Raw genomic sequence first — 14,713 nt, 5'->3', positions numbered from 1 at the left:
GGACACAGGACTCCAGGTGGGGTCTCACCAGAGTGGAGTAGAGGGGCAGAATCACCTCCCTCAACCTGTTGGCCACACTTCTGTTGAAGCAGCACAGGATATGTTTCGCTTTCTGGGCTGCAAGTGCATACTGCCGCCTCCTGTCCAGCTTTTCATCCACCAGTTCCCCCAAGGGCTGAATATTCCTACTGCAACTTTGTGCAGCAGCTTCACAGGTGATTAGACCAAATCCTTGCCTGTCAGCAAGATCAGATGGGAAGTGGAATGTAAGGGGAGAAAGAAAAACTCTCACCTAAACAGTCCTGTAGAACCTGCTTGAACCTCTTGGCTTTGAGGTTTCTCAGTTTCATGATGTTTGGTGACAGCATAGAAAAAAAAAAAAAAGAAATTACTTTGTACATCATTTGTAGTTCCAACTTTCAGGTTAAACGGTATTCAACAGGTGAAAGATGAGCTGAACTATTTGTTCTCTTGGTAAGCTCTGATCATTGTATTAATTCAGTCTTCTCCTAATAAAAGAGATCAAAAGATAAGAATTAAGAAGGATATGAAGGATACTGGTTATACAAATGAATAAATCTTCCCTCAGCTTTAATGAAACATTTCTACCAAATAATCCAACTAGGTTGAATATAACCAATCGTGAAAGAGGAGGAGCATAGCCTTGCTATTTGCATGAACTGTTGTGTCTGCAGTGCTACTCTGAGTGCAGACTTGTCTGAATTGGCCTGTATAGACAAGTTTGAAGACACCACTAATCGTGTTAGTTATTCTGTCGAGTTGCCCCCTTAGTTCCAGTCTTCTCGGCTGCTAAAGAATGCAGAAGCTCAGAAAGTACAGCCTTCCTGCAGAGGGACAGGACTCGTAAGACTTTGTGTAAGGGTTCACTGTTGCTTGTTTGTTTGCACCCGCCAAGATGCTGCATTTTATAGTTGATGATGACATAATCTTTATAATGGTAGTAACGCATATTAGTGAGACTATTGGATATTTACCACAAATTGCAAAGCACTACCAGCAAAATATTGTCATTCTCTGCCTGAAACTGCATGACTTTACAGTCGTCATAGTTATGTTGTGTTTCCCTCTGTTTTCAGAGTATACCAAGGAACTGGTGTGGTGAAATCCCAGTGGCCTCACAGACTGTGGTTTTAATAACATCTGATGATCAAGAACAATGTGGGATGCTGCAGGCAAAAATCCTGCTTCCATTATGTAGAACCGTGTCTCAGACTTTATTTTCAGTTTTAATTTCCAGTTTGTGGGAACTGGAAAGATACAGAATAATGATGGTCCTGTGAAAAGCATTTAGTAGCGGGGGGGTCACCTCTTCCATTTCTGGAGGATGCAGAAAAGTTGGATTGTATCTGCAGCACATCAGGTTAAGTACTTGACCCCTATAAGGTTGATAATTCTCACTTTACTGCTGTGATTAGCAGGGATTCTTGATGGATTCTGGTTGTGTCCTTGTGAGGATTACTTGTTACTAGTTACATTTCTCTTATCATGGTACTCTTTTCTCTGCCAAAATCCTTTTTATGAGGAGGCAACTGTCATAAGCGTATCTCGCTATTTATTATTGGCTAAATCCAGTTGGTGCTTTCAGCTTCCTACCATGCTGCAAGAAAGGATAATATAATTTAAAGATACAAACTTTACTTTGGGTGCTACAATGAAATTAATAGCTGAATTTTAATTCCTCTCCTTCAGGCTGCAATATGTAACTGCTGAAATGTTGAAAGGTTTTATGAGGACGTGTAAATCAAGGGCATGTTTTAATACTCTTCTAAGGTGGAAAGCAAGGGCTGCATGAACTTGGTTTTCACTTGGCAAAATGATAAATTTGCAGTTTTCTACCCAGTTCTGCTTTTTATACCAGTGTCTTGTCTTTGAATTCTAGAGGAGAACACATTTAGGGGTTTTTAAGTTCATGTCTGTTTTATTAAGCCCTTTGTCTTTGGGCTGGAGAAACTGCGTGGCCTGAGGGTGTGGAGAGGAAAGCAGGACAATTTCCTAGAGTATTATTCTGTTATGCTGCTCCTGTCCCTGATGCGCTTTTGCCTTATTCCTATTGTTTTCCCTTAGCACCAGAAGTAGACCGTGAGTTCTTTTAGTTACGAATGTGGAGAAGGATTGAAGTCGCAACTTGGCAGAGTCCTTTATTTGTATTGTTCTAATATTGTTTCCTAGTGGAGGGCAATATTAACTTGTGTCTGCTTCCTCTAATGATATTTAAAGCAAAAAACATTCCACATTCTCAGACTTCAGAAAAAAAATAGCATCTTTATCAGATGGCATTTCTCTGAGGAAATCAGGCAAGGTCCTATTTCATGTATTGGAGTTTGTCTTGCTTGAAAGTCTGTGAGTTTGAGTCTCTGGCATCACACCTGGATGGTTCCTGTGGAAGTAGTTATCTTAACTCTGTGTACCAAAGAAGCCCGATGTGTAATTTTCTTCTGTAGAAACATTTGCAGAAAAATGCAAGATAATGTTCTTCCATAGTAAATACACATACTGTTTCTGATAGGCTGCTGTTGTTTCCGTCTCCTTCCCAACTGATCCATATACAGAAGTACAGCCACATTCATAGTACTGAAAAGATGAATATTTTTGGCATGAACAGGAATCTGTATATTCTTGGTTTTGATTTACTTGAACTGGAAGAATTGTGTTGTGTAATGGAGTTCAGCAAGAGGTATTTGAAGCATGTTTCATGCAAACTACTATAATAGTAGATGAGGTTGCTAAATGGAAGAAACAAAAACTGATTTAAGACCTGAAAAGAACTCAATAAAAGTATTATGTAATATGGGGATGACCCTAGGTTATAAATGGTTGAAAAGCTCAAAAGGAGACACTTTCCTTGATTACACATCTTACTTATGTAATGTTAACTAGTGAATTCTGTTCTTCCGCAGGGTTGTGTTGATAAACACATTGATTTCACCTTCTCTGTTTGTGTACTACTGAAAGTAATGGATTCAGCATTCACCATTCATGTCTGGGATATTGGATTGGTTTTGTTTTCCTTTCTTCCCGCCTCCCCCCCCCCCCCCCCCCCCCCCAAGATAGCTATAGGTAACCCATTTATTACGGAGCTGGGGAAATGAACATCAAGTTAAAGGGCTCCTGAATTTTAGTATTTGCTTGGTCATGGGTTTGCTTGTATGTTCATGGGTGAGTCTTGTTACTTCTGTACTTCAGTTTCCCCACATATAAAATGTGCTGTGCTCTGAGTGGGAACCCTAAACACTCAAAGGACCTCAGACATCTAATTTGTCCGAAAGGAGTCTAATGAAGCCCACAGATCACTTAAACGTGCCCACAGGTAAATTGGTATCTTTGATAATCGTGTTATGTCATAGAGGAATTGAAAGAGTAATCAGTGACTATTCAAGTAGTAGGTTATTGCTAACTATTTTTTAATGCATTTTCTGTCTTTATGTGTTATTTTAGATGGTGTAAACATCTAAAGCAATTAACACATAATTGTTTTGATGTTATCTTTTTTGCCAGTATAGGCTGCTTCATCCTGAATGATCTTTAGTAGCTTGAAGTGATTTATCTGATGGCTGTTTCATTGGGTTTTGGTTTACTGGGGATTGGATTGTATTTTTTTTGTTGGCTTTTGAGAAAGCATAGCTATATCCTAGTGAATGATACTCATTCAATCAAAATGGGTGACAAGTTGGATTGAATTTATGGAAAGAGCATCAAGAAAGTTAAATGTTACCCGTATGCTTCTGATAAAAAAGATGGGTGAAATGGGACAGACTTTTTAGTAGGGCCTGTTGCAATAGGAGAAGGTAATGGTTTTAACTTAAAAGAGGGTAGACTTAGACTAGATATAAGGAAGAATTTTTTTACAGTAAGGGTGGTGAAACACTGGCACACGTTGCCCAGAGAGGTGGTAGATGCCCTATTGCTGGAAACGATCAAGGTCAGGGTGGACCAGGCTCTAAGTAACCTGATCTAGGTGAAGATGTCCCTGCTTATTGCAGGAGGTTGGACTAGATGACCTTTAAAGGTCCCTTCCAACCCAACACATTCTATGATTCTATGTGTGAAAGATCAGTGAGAATACATCTTTGGTTTTAGTATGTCATATTAATATGAGATATTTCAATTATGTCTTCCAAAACATATACAAAGTATAGTCAAAGGCAAATTTGTAAATTCTTATCAAAATATACTGTATTCCCCTCTAGAAGAATCAGAAGTCAACCTTCACTTGCAAGTCATCCATCTGTACATAAAATCACTGAAAATACATGTATTTCACTACTCTTTAAAGGCGAATATAGGAGCAGTAGTCAAATATACTGCCCAGAGTTTCAGTTTCTCAGACTCTTGGCATGTGGTGTTATGAGTTTGCAGCACTTCACACAAACTGTTGATGGATCGTGAAACGCGGTTTCTGTGCCGAGGCGAATGCCTGTTTGGTGCCACAGCGACAGTGACCACCTCAAGTTGTCTGTTCTCTGGTTACCAGGAATAAAAAGGGTGAGCTGTGAAAGTTTTTCATAGCAGTTTTATTTCACAAGACCAGACTACAGAGACTCTGAAGAAGCAAAGGAAGAAAACTAAGCGTCCTGCCATTTCTGGGTGGTAAACCAGTGCCTGTCAGCAGAGTTCTGCTGCTTATCATGTTGATTAGGAGACATGCACAGCATAGCCTATTACTTAAGCAAAAAACCATTTAATTTGAGCCATATGGCTAAAGGTTGAAAGAAAATGAGCAAGACCCATCTGTACTATATATCATGCAGCGATGAACATAAGAGATAACAGTAAAATGAAAAAATACGGTAGCATGTTTATGTCTATGACTACATTTTAGCATTATTTTTTGTTTCATAAGTTTACAGTTCATAACTGAGACTAAACCTCAGCACTGCTAAACCATGGCTCCTCTCCTTTCCTGGTCAGACTTCCAGGGATACGTTTGTACTCCGTTTCCACTCGCCTGTGGTTTTGATCTCTGTGGGCTTTGTTTATTGTCAAATGTAGTAGTGACGCAACGCTGGAGTGCAGGCATGATGCGTCTCTTGCGAGTTCCCTTCTACTTCACGCAGTCACTTTGTGTAGGTCTCCAAGTGTTGCCAGGGAAACAGGTAGGGATGTTTGATGAGCTACAGTGTGCACTTGTGTTTCTGTAGACGTCTCGCTCAGTGGAACGACAGGTCTTCTCAAAAAAAGAGATAGTGCTGCTGTGATAGCCACTGCCATTCAAGCTGAGTTTTTTACTGGTTTGTAAAATATAGAAATATAGAATTGGGTAAGGAAAAAAAAAAGTCAGCTTAATCATCACTTTTAGGCTGTCCAGAGTAAACAAGACTAAATATTAAGTGACATATCAACTCTAGCACTGGTGATAAGGTTTTAAAAAGGATGATGTGGCATAAATTGCTAGTCGACCTAACTTTCAGCTCTGTGAAATATGTATAGAGTAATAATGTAAGTCTTTTAGTGAAAATAATACTGTACGCTAAAGAAGTATTATGTTCATAAATGTAAACTATCATTAATATATGCAAACAAAAGACCAGAGATTTTCAATAAATCTAACTCCAAACAGCCTGTTTAGCTGAGCAAACCAGATGACATTAAATAGTACACTTGTTAAGCAGATATATGTTTCTAGCTGGTGGATTAGGCATAGAATAAATTAGGTGTTACATGTTTGTCTCACCCACTTAGGATGAGATTCTTCTCTTTGCCTTTCATATTCTATATAGTGCTTATAGGGCTTGATGGTCACCTCCTATAAACCTTTTTCTGTGTTGCCAGGGAACTCGTCCATGTCTTGACACAGAGTAGTAAATTGAGTAGAAACAGCTATAATCAAGTGAGTATGAAAGAGGGAGGTAAGCTCCTCACAACATGATTTCTGCATAAGCTGTTACAGGTGGTGTGGCGGGAACTCCAGTGTAAACCTCTGGCAGCTCAGCCAGTTTACAATCACCTGCAGACCTGTCTTGCGATCCCTGCAGCACTTGCGTTGTTTAAATGCCTTCACACGTGTACTTTCACTGCCTGTTTATGTCGGTGTTTCTCTTCTCGCATCCAGTTCCTCTCTTCGCCCTTTGTGTCCATGCAGGCGCACCCCAGAGGTCCCGTGTGGCCCCTCTCTCCCCTTAAGGGAGGGCAGGGGCTTTCAGGTCCATACTGACCTCAGCTTTCCCCTTCGGGACCTGTGAGACGAAAGGGCCATAGCACCTCTTTTCTTTCACTCTAAAGTCTCTTTGCATCCAGGATTTTTCTTCCTTGTGGGAACAAAGCCAGGAACCGGAGTTCCTCTGATCCGTACCTGCAGTCAGTACGTAGTCCAGGAGACACCTGATGGTTGTCCCAGCTAGTGTGATGCTGAGGACCTGGGCTGTGGCGTCCACACTTGTCAGCATATTAAGGCTCTGGTGTTTCTCCCTCTCGTTCCCTACTGCTTTTGTTTCCCTCCTCGTCTCTGGCACAGCACAGCTGCTTCTGTCAGCAGGAAAAATATTTATGGCATTTTATCTCTAAAATTCCCTGCGCAGTCAGGATTACCTGGAGTTTAATATAATCCTGAAGCCACGCTCTCAATGTGTGAGCTACTTCTCACACTCTTGAGAGGCTTTGCATTTCCTTGGTGTCCTTGCATAATTTTACTCGCAAATGGTATGGTACTATGAATTTAATACCTTACTCAGTATTTGCAGTTGCAAGATTTTGATTTTATCTTTGCATTGCTCAAGCTGTATGAATAAGCAGTTCTGTGGTTGGGCTGTAGTTTTTGTGCGACTTGTTTCTTTGGTGTTCAGATCTGATACAATGAGCATACAGCGAGACAGGTCTCAGCATTCGTGTAATTATCGGTTGAGAGCAAGGTATTAATAGCTGAAGGTGAAGCATGTTAAAAACACTTTGTCAGAGTTGAGACTTGGGAGGTTTGTTTCCCAGCTCTGCTCTATGTGTACTGGGTGGCTTGTGGTATGTGGTTCTTTGTGATTAAGACTTGAAGAACTTCCCTGTCTTGCAATGAGAATAAATACATTAAAGAGTTTTAGAGGCTCAGATTATCAGATTCAATAATTAAGCTTATAAAGATTACCTTTAGGTGCTTACATGATTAAAGTATGATTAGACTGACTAGTGTCATTTCATGTTTATGATAATGCTCTTCATGTTGGTGGATGATGATGATACGTCTTGACAGTATTGGTAATTAGGCTTGTTTACTCCGTGTCGGAATTTAATAGTTTGTGTTCTGTTAATCTCGGGGGTTTATTGCTTATCACTTAATACTGGTGTTTGTGCCGCTTCTTTCTGCGCTAGGTTACTACACCTGATTTAGGGTTCTGCTGTAAAGCTACATGTGAGTACTGGCTGAGCTTTTCATTGATGGCTGCCAACTAAGCTCCTGTTTTCTGAGATCATTCCTGACTTCCCATTTGCTTCATTTTCCAAACCTGGAGACTGATACCACCCTCTAAATATTTGTATAGTTTGGACCTGAGAGTATGATGTAATCTCAGGTGAGCTGCAGTTGAGCTATGGTGGCTCATATTTTTTGGGAGCATGAACTATGGAGATCATGGGTTGGATTTGGTGTGAAAGAATAAGCAGGGGTAATGCAGAAAGTCTGTTTTTCTCTTATAAAATTTGAATTGACCTCTGGACTTGTTTGGGTCTTAAACCAGGATTTTTGGATTCACAAGACTACTGTGTTGGTTGGTTTGTTTTTTTTTTTAATTTTACTGAAATTCCAATTGGCTATTAACATACTCCTGTAAAGGAGGAACAAGAAAACATATCCCACCCACGTGCTTCTCTGAGGTGTCTATGGAAACGGGAGCAGCATGAGTGAGTAAGTGGAAAGACACAAATAAGAGGGTGGTGGTGCTGGGGGGGCTGTCAGGGGCTTTGCTTACATAAGGCGACATGCAGGAAGCTTGTAGTTCAGCATCTAAAAATAAAATCTCATCTGCTTTGTCACTGGCTTTAACGCTCATACAGAACTTCCAGACAGAAGGGACCGGAGGTACGGAGGTGCCTCCCTTGTGTGTAGCTGGTGCTTGGATTTGTCAAGTTCTGTGCAAGAGAAGGTTTCCGTGCAGCAGGGCATCCTCACCACTGGCCGTCCAGTGAAAGCTAGGTGTTCTGGTGCAAACGGTTTTGTAAAGGGAAATGAAGTAACAGCAATGGGTGTCAGTATCAGTTGACAGAATGACAACGTTCCTGGTATTACCAATATTCATCTTCATCGTCTTTTTTTGCCAGCTCTGTTTATCTGTTGCTGAAATAGATTTCTTGTATTTGAAATGTCACATAAAGGTCTCCTTTTCTACTTGCGGTGAGAAAATTAGTTCCACTAGACCTCCTTAGGGAGGATGTTTTTCCTCTGTTCAACAAGATCTCTTCCCCAGAACAGCTGTAAAGCTTTTGACCCGTGGGTTTTGTGTACCACTGTATCTGTAGGGGCAGGATACAGTACCAAATATAGGGGAAGAATTCCTCAATTGCAGTAACTGAATCTTGGGCCTTCTTAACGGTTTCTGGTTACCTTCTTTGAATTAATTCCCAAGATCTTCAGAGAACTATTTTACTTCAGGTATAATGTTGTCTATCAGTCAGTCTCCATTCTTGTCCTTCTTAAATGTGGGCATCTTAAACTGAGCAGTGGGATGCTGTCAGCCTATTGTTACATGATTAAAAAAAATAAAAACAGTGAAATATTTCCAGGACAATCAAAGTCACATTTAAAACAAAACAATTGATCAGTTCTGACTGCACTCAAGTAGTTTTAAATATATTACTTGCTATATCATTGTACTTTAACCTAAACATATTAACAGTCTCATGAAATCTGTCCAGTTTATTATGAACTGATCAAGAATTCATCTGTTGTCATGATGCTTTGCTTTCCAGAACACTTTACAAGCTTCTCAGGTTTAAATGTAATTTTAAATGTTGCGGAAGAGGCCTATTTTTTATTATTTTTTCTGAGTGCATAATTCTGTACAAGTACCAGTTTGTTATGCCTTCCTCAAACACAATGACTTAAAGTTACCTCCCACATATATAACTTCTCTACCCATCCCAGGTGATTTTTATGCTCAAGATGAGGATTGAATCTTTTCCAGATCTCTTCCCTTCATAGCACTTGATGTTTCAGCATGCTGCCTGGATGCACACAGATGGCTCAGTGGGAGGAAGCAATACAAATGCGCTCAGCCTCAAAGACCAGATTGCAAATGGCAAGTCAAATTTGGGATCTACCAGCCTTTCAGAGCAGTCTTCAAATCTGGCATGTTCTTCAAGCGTATCATTAATTTCACGTTACCCCTCAGTAATGCTGGAACTATAGTCAGGAACACCTCTTTTTCTCAGTTTTGGTTGTGTTTCTCACGTGTGGGCATTCATAAGCTTCTGACTTCAGGGCTCTGCGTCTCTCAGAAGTAAAGTAATCTTTCTCAGGACCTTGAATTTCCATGATGCATCAGTTCTCACTTCACGTCAATATGGCTTTTTCCAAAGCAATTTATATTGATGTACTGTGGTTTTGAGCCATGTAGGCGGAAAGGTTGTTACTATAATGATAATCAAGGTAGATCTTGTCAAGATTAGTTACTTTGCAGTAAGAGAGAGACCCAGGAGTTGTTATCTATTAACAGTCTTTGGCTTTAGCATGATATATGATATAGAGATGTTTGCAAGAATAGTTGCAATATTGAGAGTACGCTGAATGAGGATTTTGTTTTATTTCATGCCATTTGGATTTATGTAATAATATTACTTGAAATAAATCCTCCTAATTGGGAATAAACAGGAGTTTAATATGGGAAGGGACCACCTGAGCCATTATATTTGCTTACCCAGGAATAGATATTTGAATTATGGGTGACTGCATCTACTCTAGGCATTTTATCACTTTCTTTTTCCCCTTCAGTATCATAAATCTGTGATAAATTAGTAATTCACAAGTGAGAATCGGAGCATGCAGCGAGAGCTACTGGAAAATGTGCAGAAGTAACAAATCACCACAGTAAATAAATGTGTCCCTAAGTAATTGTTTGAGAGGAAGAACAGGGCGTGTTCCGTTCAGGATTACAATATTCAATATGCTCGTGGTGCCCATGAGAATTGAAAATTTAGAGGAACCGGATAGAGGGCGATCCCATGGGAGTGGCTGATCCGCCAGCGCCTGTTACAGCAGCTGCTGCTGTGCTGGCCGTGCCGGGGAAGAGCTGCTGCTCCCAAAGCAGCCTGCTGCCGGAGCTGGGAATTCTCCCCCTTGTCCCACCCCCGAGCACTAGCACACAGACACTGCTTTTCCACGCATTTATGTATAACCTTCCAAATCCTAATTTTGCCCCAGCCAAGTTAAACTGACTTTCACCACACCCAGGGAGTTTCCTGCAGGCTTTGAAAATGGCTGGATGTAAATGGGCTAAAATTGCTTCTGTTTCAATTAGAAGAGTTACTTCGAATTAGGCAAAAATGGTGAATTTAAAGCTGTGGTGCTGAGAGTAACACTGGGAAATGAGCAGGTAGAAGATGTGTTAGTATTATACTTGAATATATCTCGACTAAGGAGATATTACAAATATATTTATCTTGTTATAAAAAACAGAATCTTTTGCTTTTACATAGCAGTAAAAATAAATTTAAACTTTAACCTCTTTTCCTCCCTCTAAAGCAAGTGGCAGTTTTGTCTTTTTTTTTTTTTTAACCTTGAGTATATTTCATGATAATGCTGAACAGGGAGTTAGGTATTTTGCATGAATTACTGGTTGTTGGCAACAAACTTGCCTGTTGCAGGGAAGCACAAATTCCTCTGGTAAAATCTTAGCAACAAAGGAGTTGATGAAAAAAAATTTCTGCTAACTTAGATGTGGCCAGGATTTCACCCTTGATCTGTAGGTGGAATGCAAAAAGCGCTGCCTCCAAAGCCACAGATGTGGTAGTTGGTTACAGCACGCTGCCTTCTCTCCTGCCTGGGCAAACCTCTGTAACACATAGGATGTGGAGAGCTGGGGAGAACCTTCCTTAAACTCATGGAGGGTTTTTTTTTCCCATTGGAAAAATAAGTTGTTCTGGAGCTTGATAGCACGAGTGGCTTAGAAATGGGAAGGAAATGGCTTTATCATTTGTGAAGCATTTCAAAGTACAGAAAGAAACCAACCACGTGTCTGCTTTGGAGTGAAGCCAAGAGTTTTTCGGTGCTTTCTATGGAAAAAAGGAGTGAACACCCACCCCAAAATAGCCAGCAATCGAATGGTCAGGGAACATGTGTGGGCTGAAGCAGCCAGTCTTTGGCTCTGAACTGAGAAACACATCTGAGGAACAGACTAGTGTGCCCCTCCTGCTCCACCTCCTCCACCCAGGAAAAACCCTCCCTCAGGCAGTTCTCATCCAGATCAGCCGGTAGTCAACGTTCTGTTAACCACTGAGAAGCTAATGCTATTTTAAAAGACATTGTGAGTAACCCTGACAGGACCCAGTTCAGAGGTGAAGTTGCTATAACTTGTGACTCGTTATCCAGGCACAAACCAAGCGGTAAGCTCTCAGGGAGTTCTCTTCTGATGAGTCCATCAGTGCTGATCTCTGAAGCCCCGTTATTTTTCTGTGCTCCAGTTTATTCCCACTAAAGACCTTCATGAGAGAATTATATTAGCCATGGCTATTGATCTAGTACTCGATTGACTATTAAAATGTCTTCTTAATTTGGATGTTTGTCTTTTCTAGAACATCAGAGGATGGAAGCAGGCTCTCTTTAATTATTTATTGATTTGCTTTTTACCTTCCTTTCCTGTGCTAAGAACATGGTCTTTAATGAATGAGCCTAAAATGACTTCCGTTTGTTTTTTCTGTGTGACAGAATTTCAGATGCCAGAGTAGTTTATTTGCTTTGACACTCTTACTGCATCTTTTTTATCTTGACTTATTAAGAACTTATACAATATGCATGATGCAGACAAAATAGACTCAGGTGACAATTACTGAATGAAATTCAAGATTTATGCCCAAGGCTGGAACAAGGATATTTGTAAGAGTGTTTGAAGCTCCAGGAAGAGAATTGTAGAGGACAGCTCTTTTCAGGCACGGTGGATGTATATACTGCACAGGGCAAGTCCGTCTGTGTAAGAAGTTTAAGCTTTCTCTGTGGCCTCTGTTGAAGACTATGCCATAAAGTCCTACAGCATCTAAGAGTTGCCTGAATGCTTGTTGTTATATGTTGCAGGTTAGTGTCCGTTCTCTGACTTGCTTTCAATAATAAAATGAAATGTCTGGTAACTTTGTCTTTATGAAGCTGCAAAGAGTGATCCTGGCATTTAAAACTCAGAAATAATATAATTCACTTGAGTGAAAATATCCATCCTGTACAAGGGAATCTGCACAAACTTTCAGCTTTTCACAGCCTGGTGGTTGTAAATTTTCTCTTGGTTCAAGCCCACAAGGATAAATTTCAGAAATATTTGTAGGAAGTTTTTTCAGTGCAGCAGTTTAGTTTGTTCAGTGGTGGAGTTTATAAATGTCAGGTAAGTGATTGGACTTCTGCCAAAAACTCAACTAAACTGCCAGTTACTTCTAATCAGTCCAAATTTTGTTTTGCAGAATTTATCTTTTTGTTACAGAAATTCGGGGAAAGAATGATTCAATTTGTGTTCTCTACAGTGCCAAACACATTATCATGGCTTTTGGCTAGATTTCACCAAACTTCTATTAACACTGATCCACCCTTTCTTTGGAAGTAGCCCCATCGAAATCAACACTTTGATGTGTCTCAGAACTAGTGATTCTGGTGTTTAACAAATTATAATTCTTGTAGGCGTTAGTAAGAAAAAAGGTGTAAGGTAGCGGAAGAGGGATACAAAGAGAGAAGTGTTTACAACTTTCAGATGTTGATTTTTGAGGTATTTGGATTGAAAAAAGTGAAAATGCAGCTTAATGAAAGTATGTAGTCAGCAGTTCCAGAAAAGTGTTTAATTTTTTTTAAACAAATCTGCAAACATGCTCTACTGACCATAATCTCAAAACTCTTTCTCTCAGGTCTACTTTGCAGTCATTTCTTTTCATTGTGTACAATGAATGTAATGATCTTTTCTTATGGACTGTTTTGTTTTTAAGGGCAAGAAAGGCTAGATTGTTCTTTTAATTAACATTCAGAACAGGCAAAGAAGGGTGGATGAAAGTTGCATCTATTCTCTGGCTGGGTAAATAGTAGTAAGTGTGGTCATTCCCCTGTTTAGTGCTCAAGGGCAATACAAAGAAATCCTTTCATTGATTCAATTTACCAGAAGATTTAAAGGCAAGAGAATAATTTGAAATTTTCTGGGGATGTGTAATATCTCAGGCTTATGTTGCGTTTCCTGCAATGAAGGGGAGAATTCAGCGATAAAGTAACCCTTAACATTTTCCTTGAGCCTTGAAATTTTGTACTCTTCAAGGTTTAAGACATACTCCCAGCTTAATATACTGAATTACATTAAAGAAAAGCATCCAGTGGTGGTCTCGATCTGTGTGATGCCTCCAATAGGAAAATGTCTTCAGAAAATACAGTTATTTTGATACATAAATGAGAAAATACAAATGAGAATAATTGTTAGGTGTGTTTATTTTTCGCATTTATTCTGGATTATGCTATTCTGATAGCTTTGTGCTTGGTGTGTTGTGTTTTATACTGTGGTCCCTGTAGCAGACTGAGGGATGGAGGTGCCAGTGGCGTCTTGGCTGGCAGTGGCACTGTGTCCAGCACCATCCTGCCCTGGCAGCCAGACCCAGTGGCATGGATTGTGCGCCTGCTCCCAAACATTTAAATCATGTTCTTGCCAACAAAGGGTTGAAATCCTTCTGCTCCAGGGGAGTTTTGCTGTCCGCAGACTAGCTTCCAAAGGTGTGGTGAGGGTGAAGGATCTGTACTTTGGATACTACACTGCGTGAGCTAAATAATCTGCAGGGATTTCCTGGAAAGATAATCCAGCCCGGTTCCTGTGATTCAGCCAGAGGGAAACGTGCTGACTTTGTACAAGTTGGGGTGGGGTATTTTTGGGAGAGGGAGAGTGTTTCCGCAAGAGCTATATAGCCATCCTGTTCCTAACATCGTGTTTGGAGTCAGAGTGTATTAGCAGGGCTGTGCAGCTTTGGGCATTTAAATAGAACGCTTATGATACCAATTGGAATATGTTTCTGAGGTAGTGTTACCTTATAAACACATGTACATATTGATGGTTAGGCCAAAATATTTTTGCTGCTGTTTTGTTGCTGATTTCAATGCAGATCCTTTTTTCACGTAACCATTACTGCAATACAATATAAAAGTGTTTCAGTGAAATATTCGGGCTCATATGAGAGTTAGGATGTAGATACATGGTCCAGAACTGTCTTGTGAAGCTTTGGTATGAGTTGCAGTTCTAGTGCATGCTTATTCAAACTACACGTAATGCTCTCTGTCATACTCGATGAACAAACTTGAATCTTAATTGTAACTCTAAAAGGCAATGATAAGGTGAGCTAAAAGGAAATGCCTATGGTTACGCCTATACATGCAAAACTAATATGTCATAACATACTACTACCTATAATTTGCTGGGCTGCATTTCACAATTATCTGTCTGCAGCGACATCGAAAGCACCTGGAGCAGCAAAGTGAAATAAATATCAATGATATATGTATAAATAAACGACACCGATTTTCAGAAGCAATGAAGACGCTAGCTGCAAACAGCGCATT

The 14,713-nt window shown here is 40.0% G+C and overlaps 1 protein-coding gene across 3 annotated transcripts in view; it reads left to right on the top strand.

Annotated features, from left to right (window-relative positions):
- ARHGEF10 (Rho guanine nucleotide exchange factor 10) overlaps nt 1-14,713 on the top strand; it is a 121,347-nt gene that overhangs the window by 66,942 nt on the left and 39,692 nt on the right. The gene's annotated exons all lie outside the window — the stretch shown is intronic.

This window comes from Larus michahellis, chromosome 3 (assembly GCF_964199755.1).
Source record: "Larus michahellis chromosome 3, bLarMic1.1, whole genome shotgun sequence".
NCBI classification, from domain to species: Eukaryota; Metazoa; Chordata; class Aves; order Charadriiformes; family Laridae; genus Larus; species Larus michahellis.
This window is presented reverse-complemented; position numbering and strand designations above follow the sequence as displayed.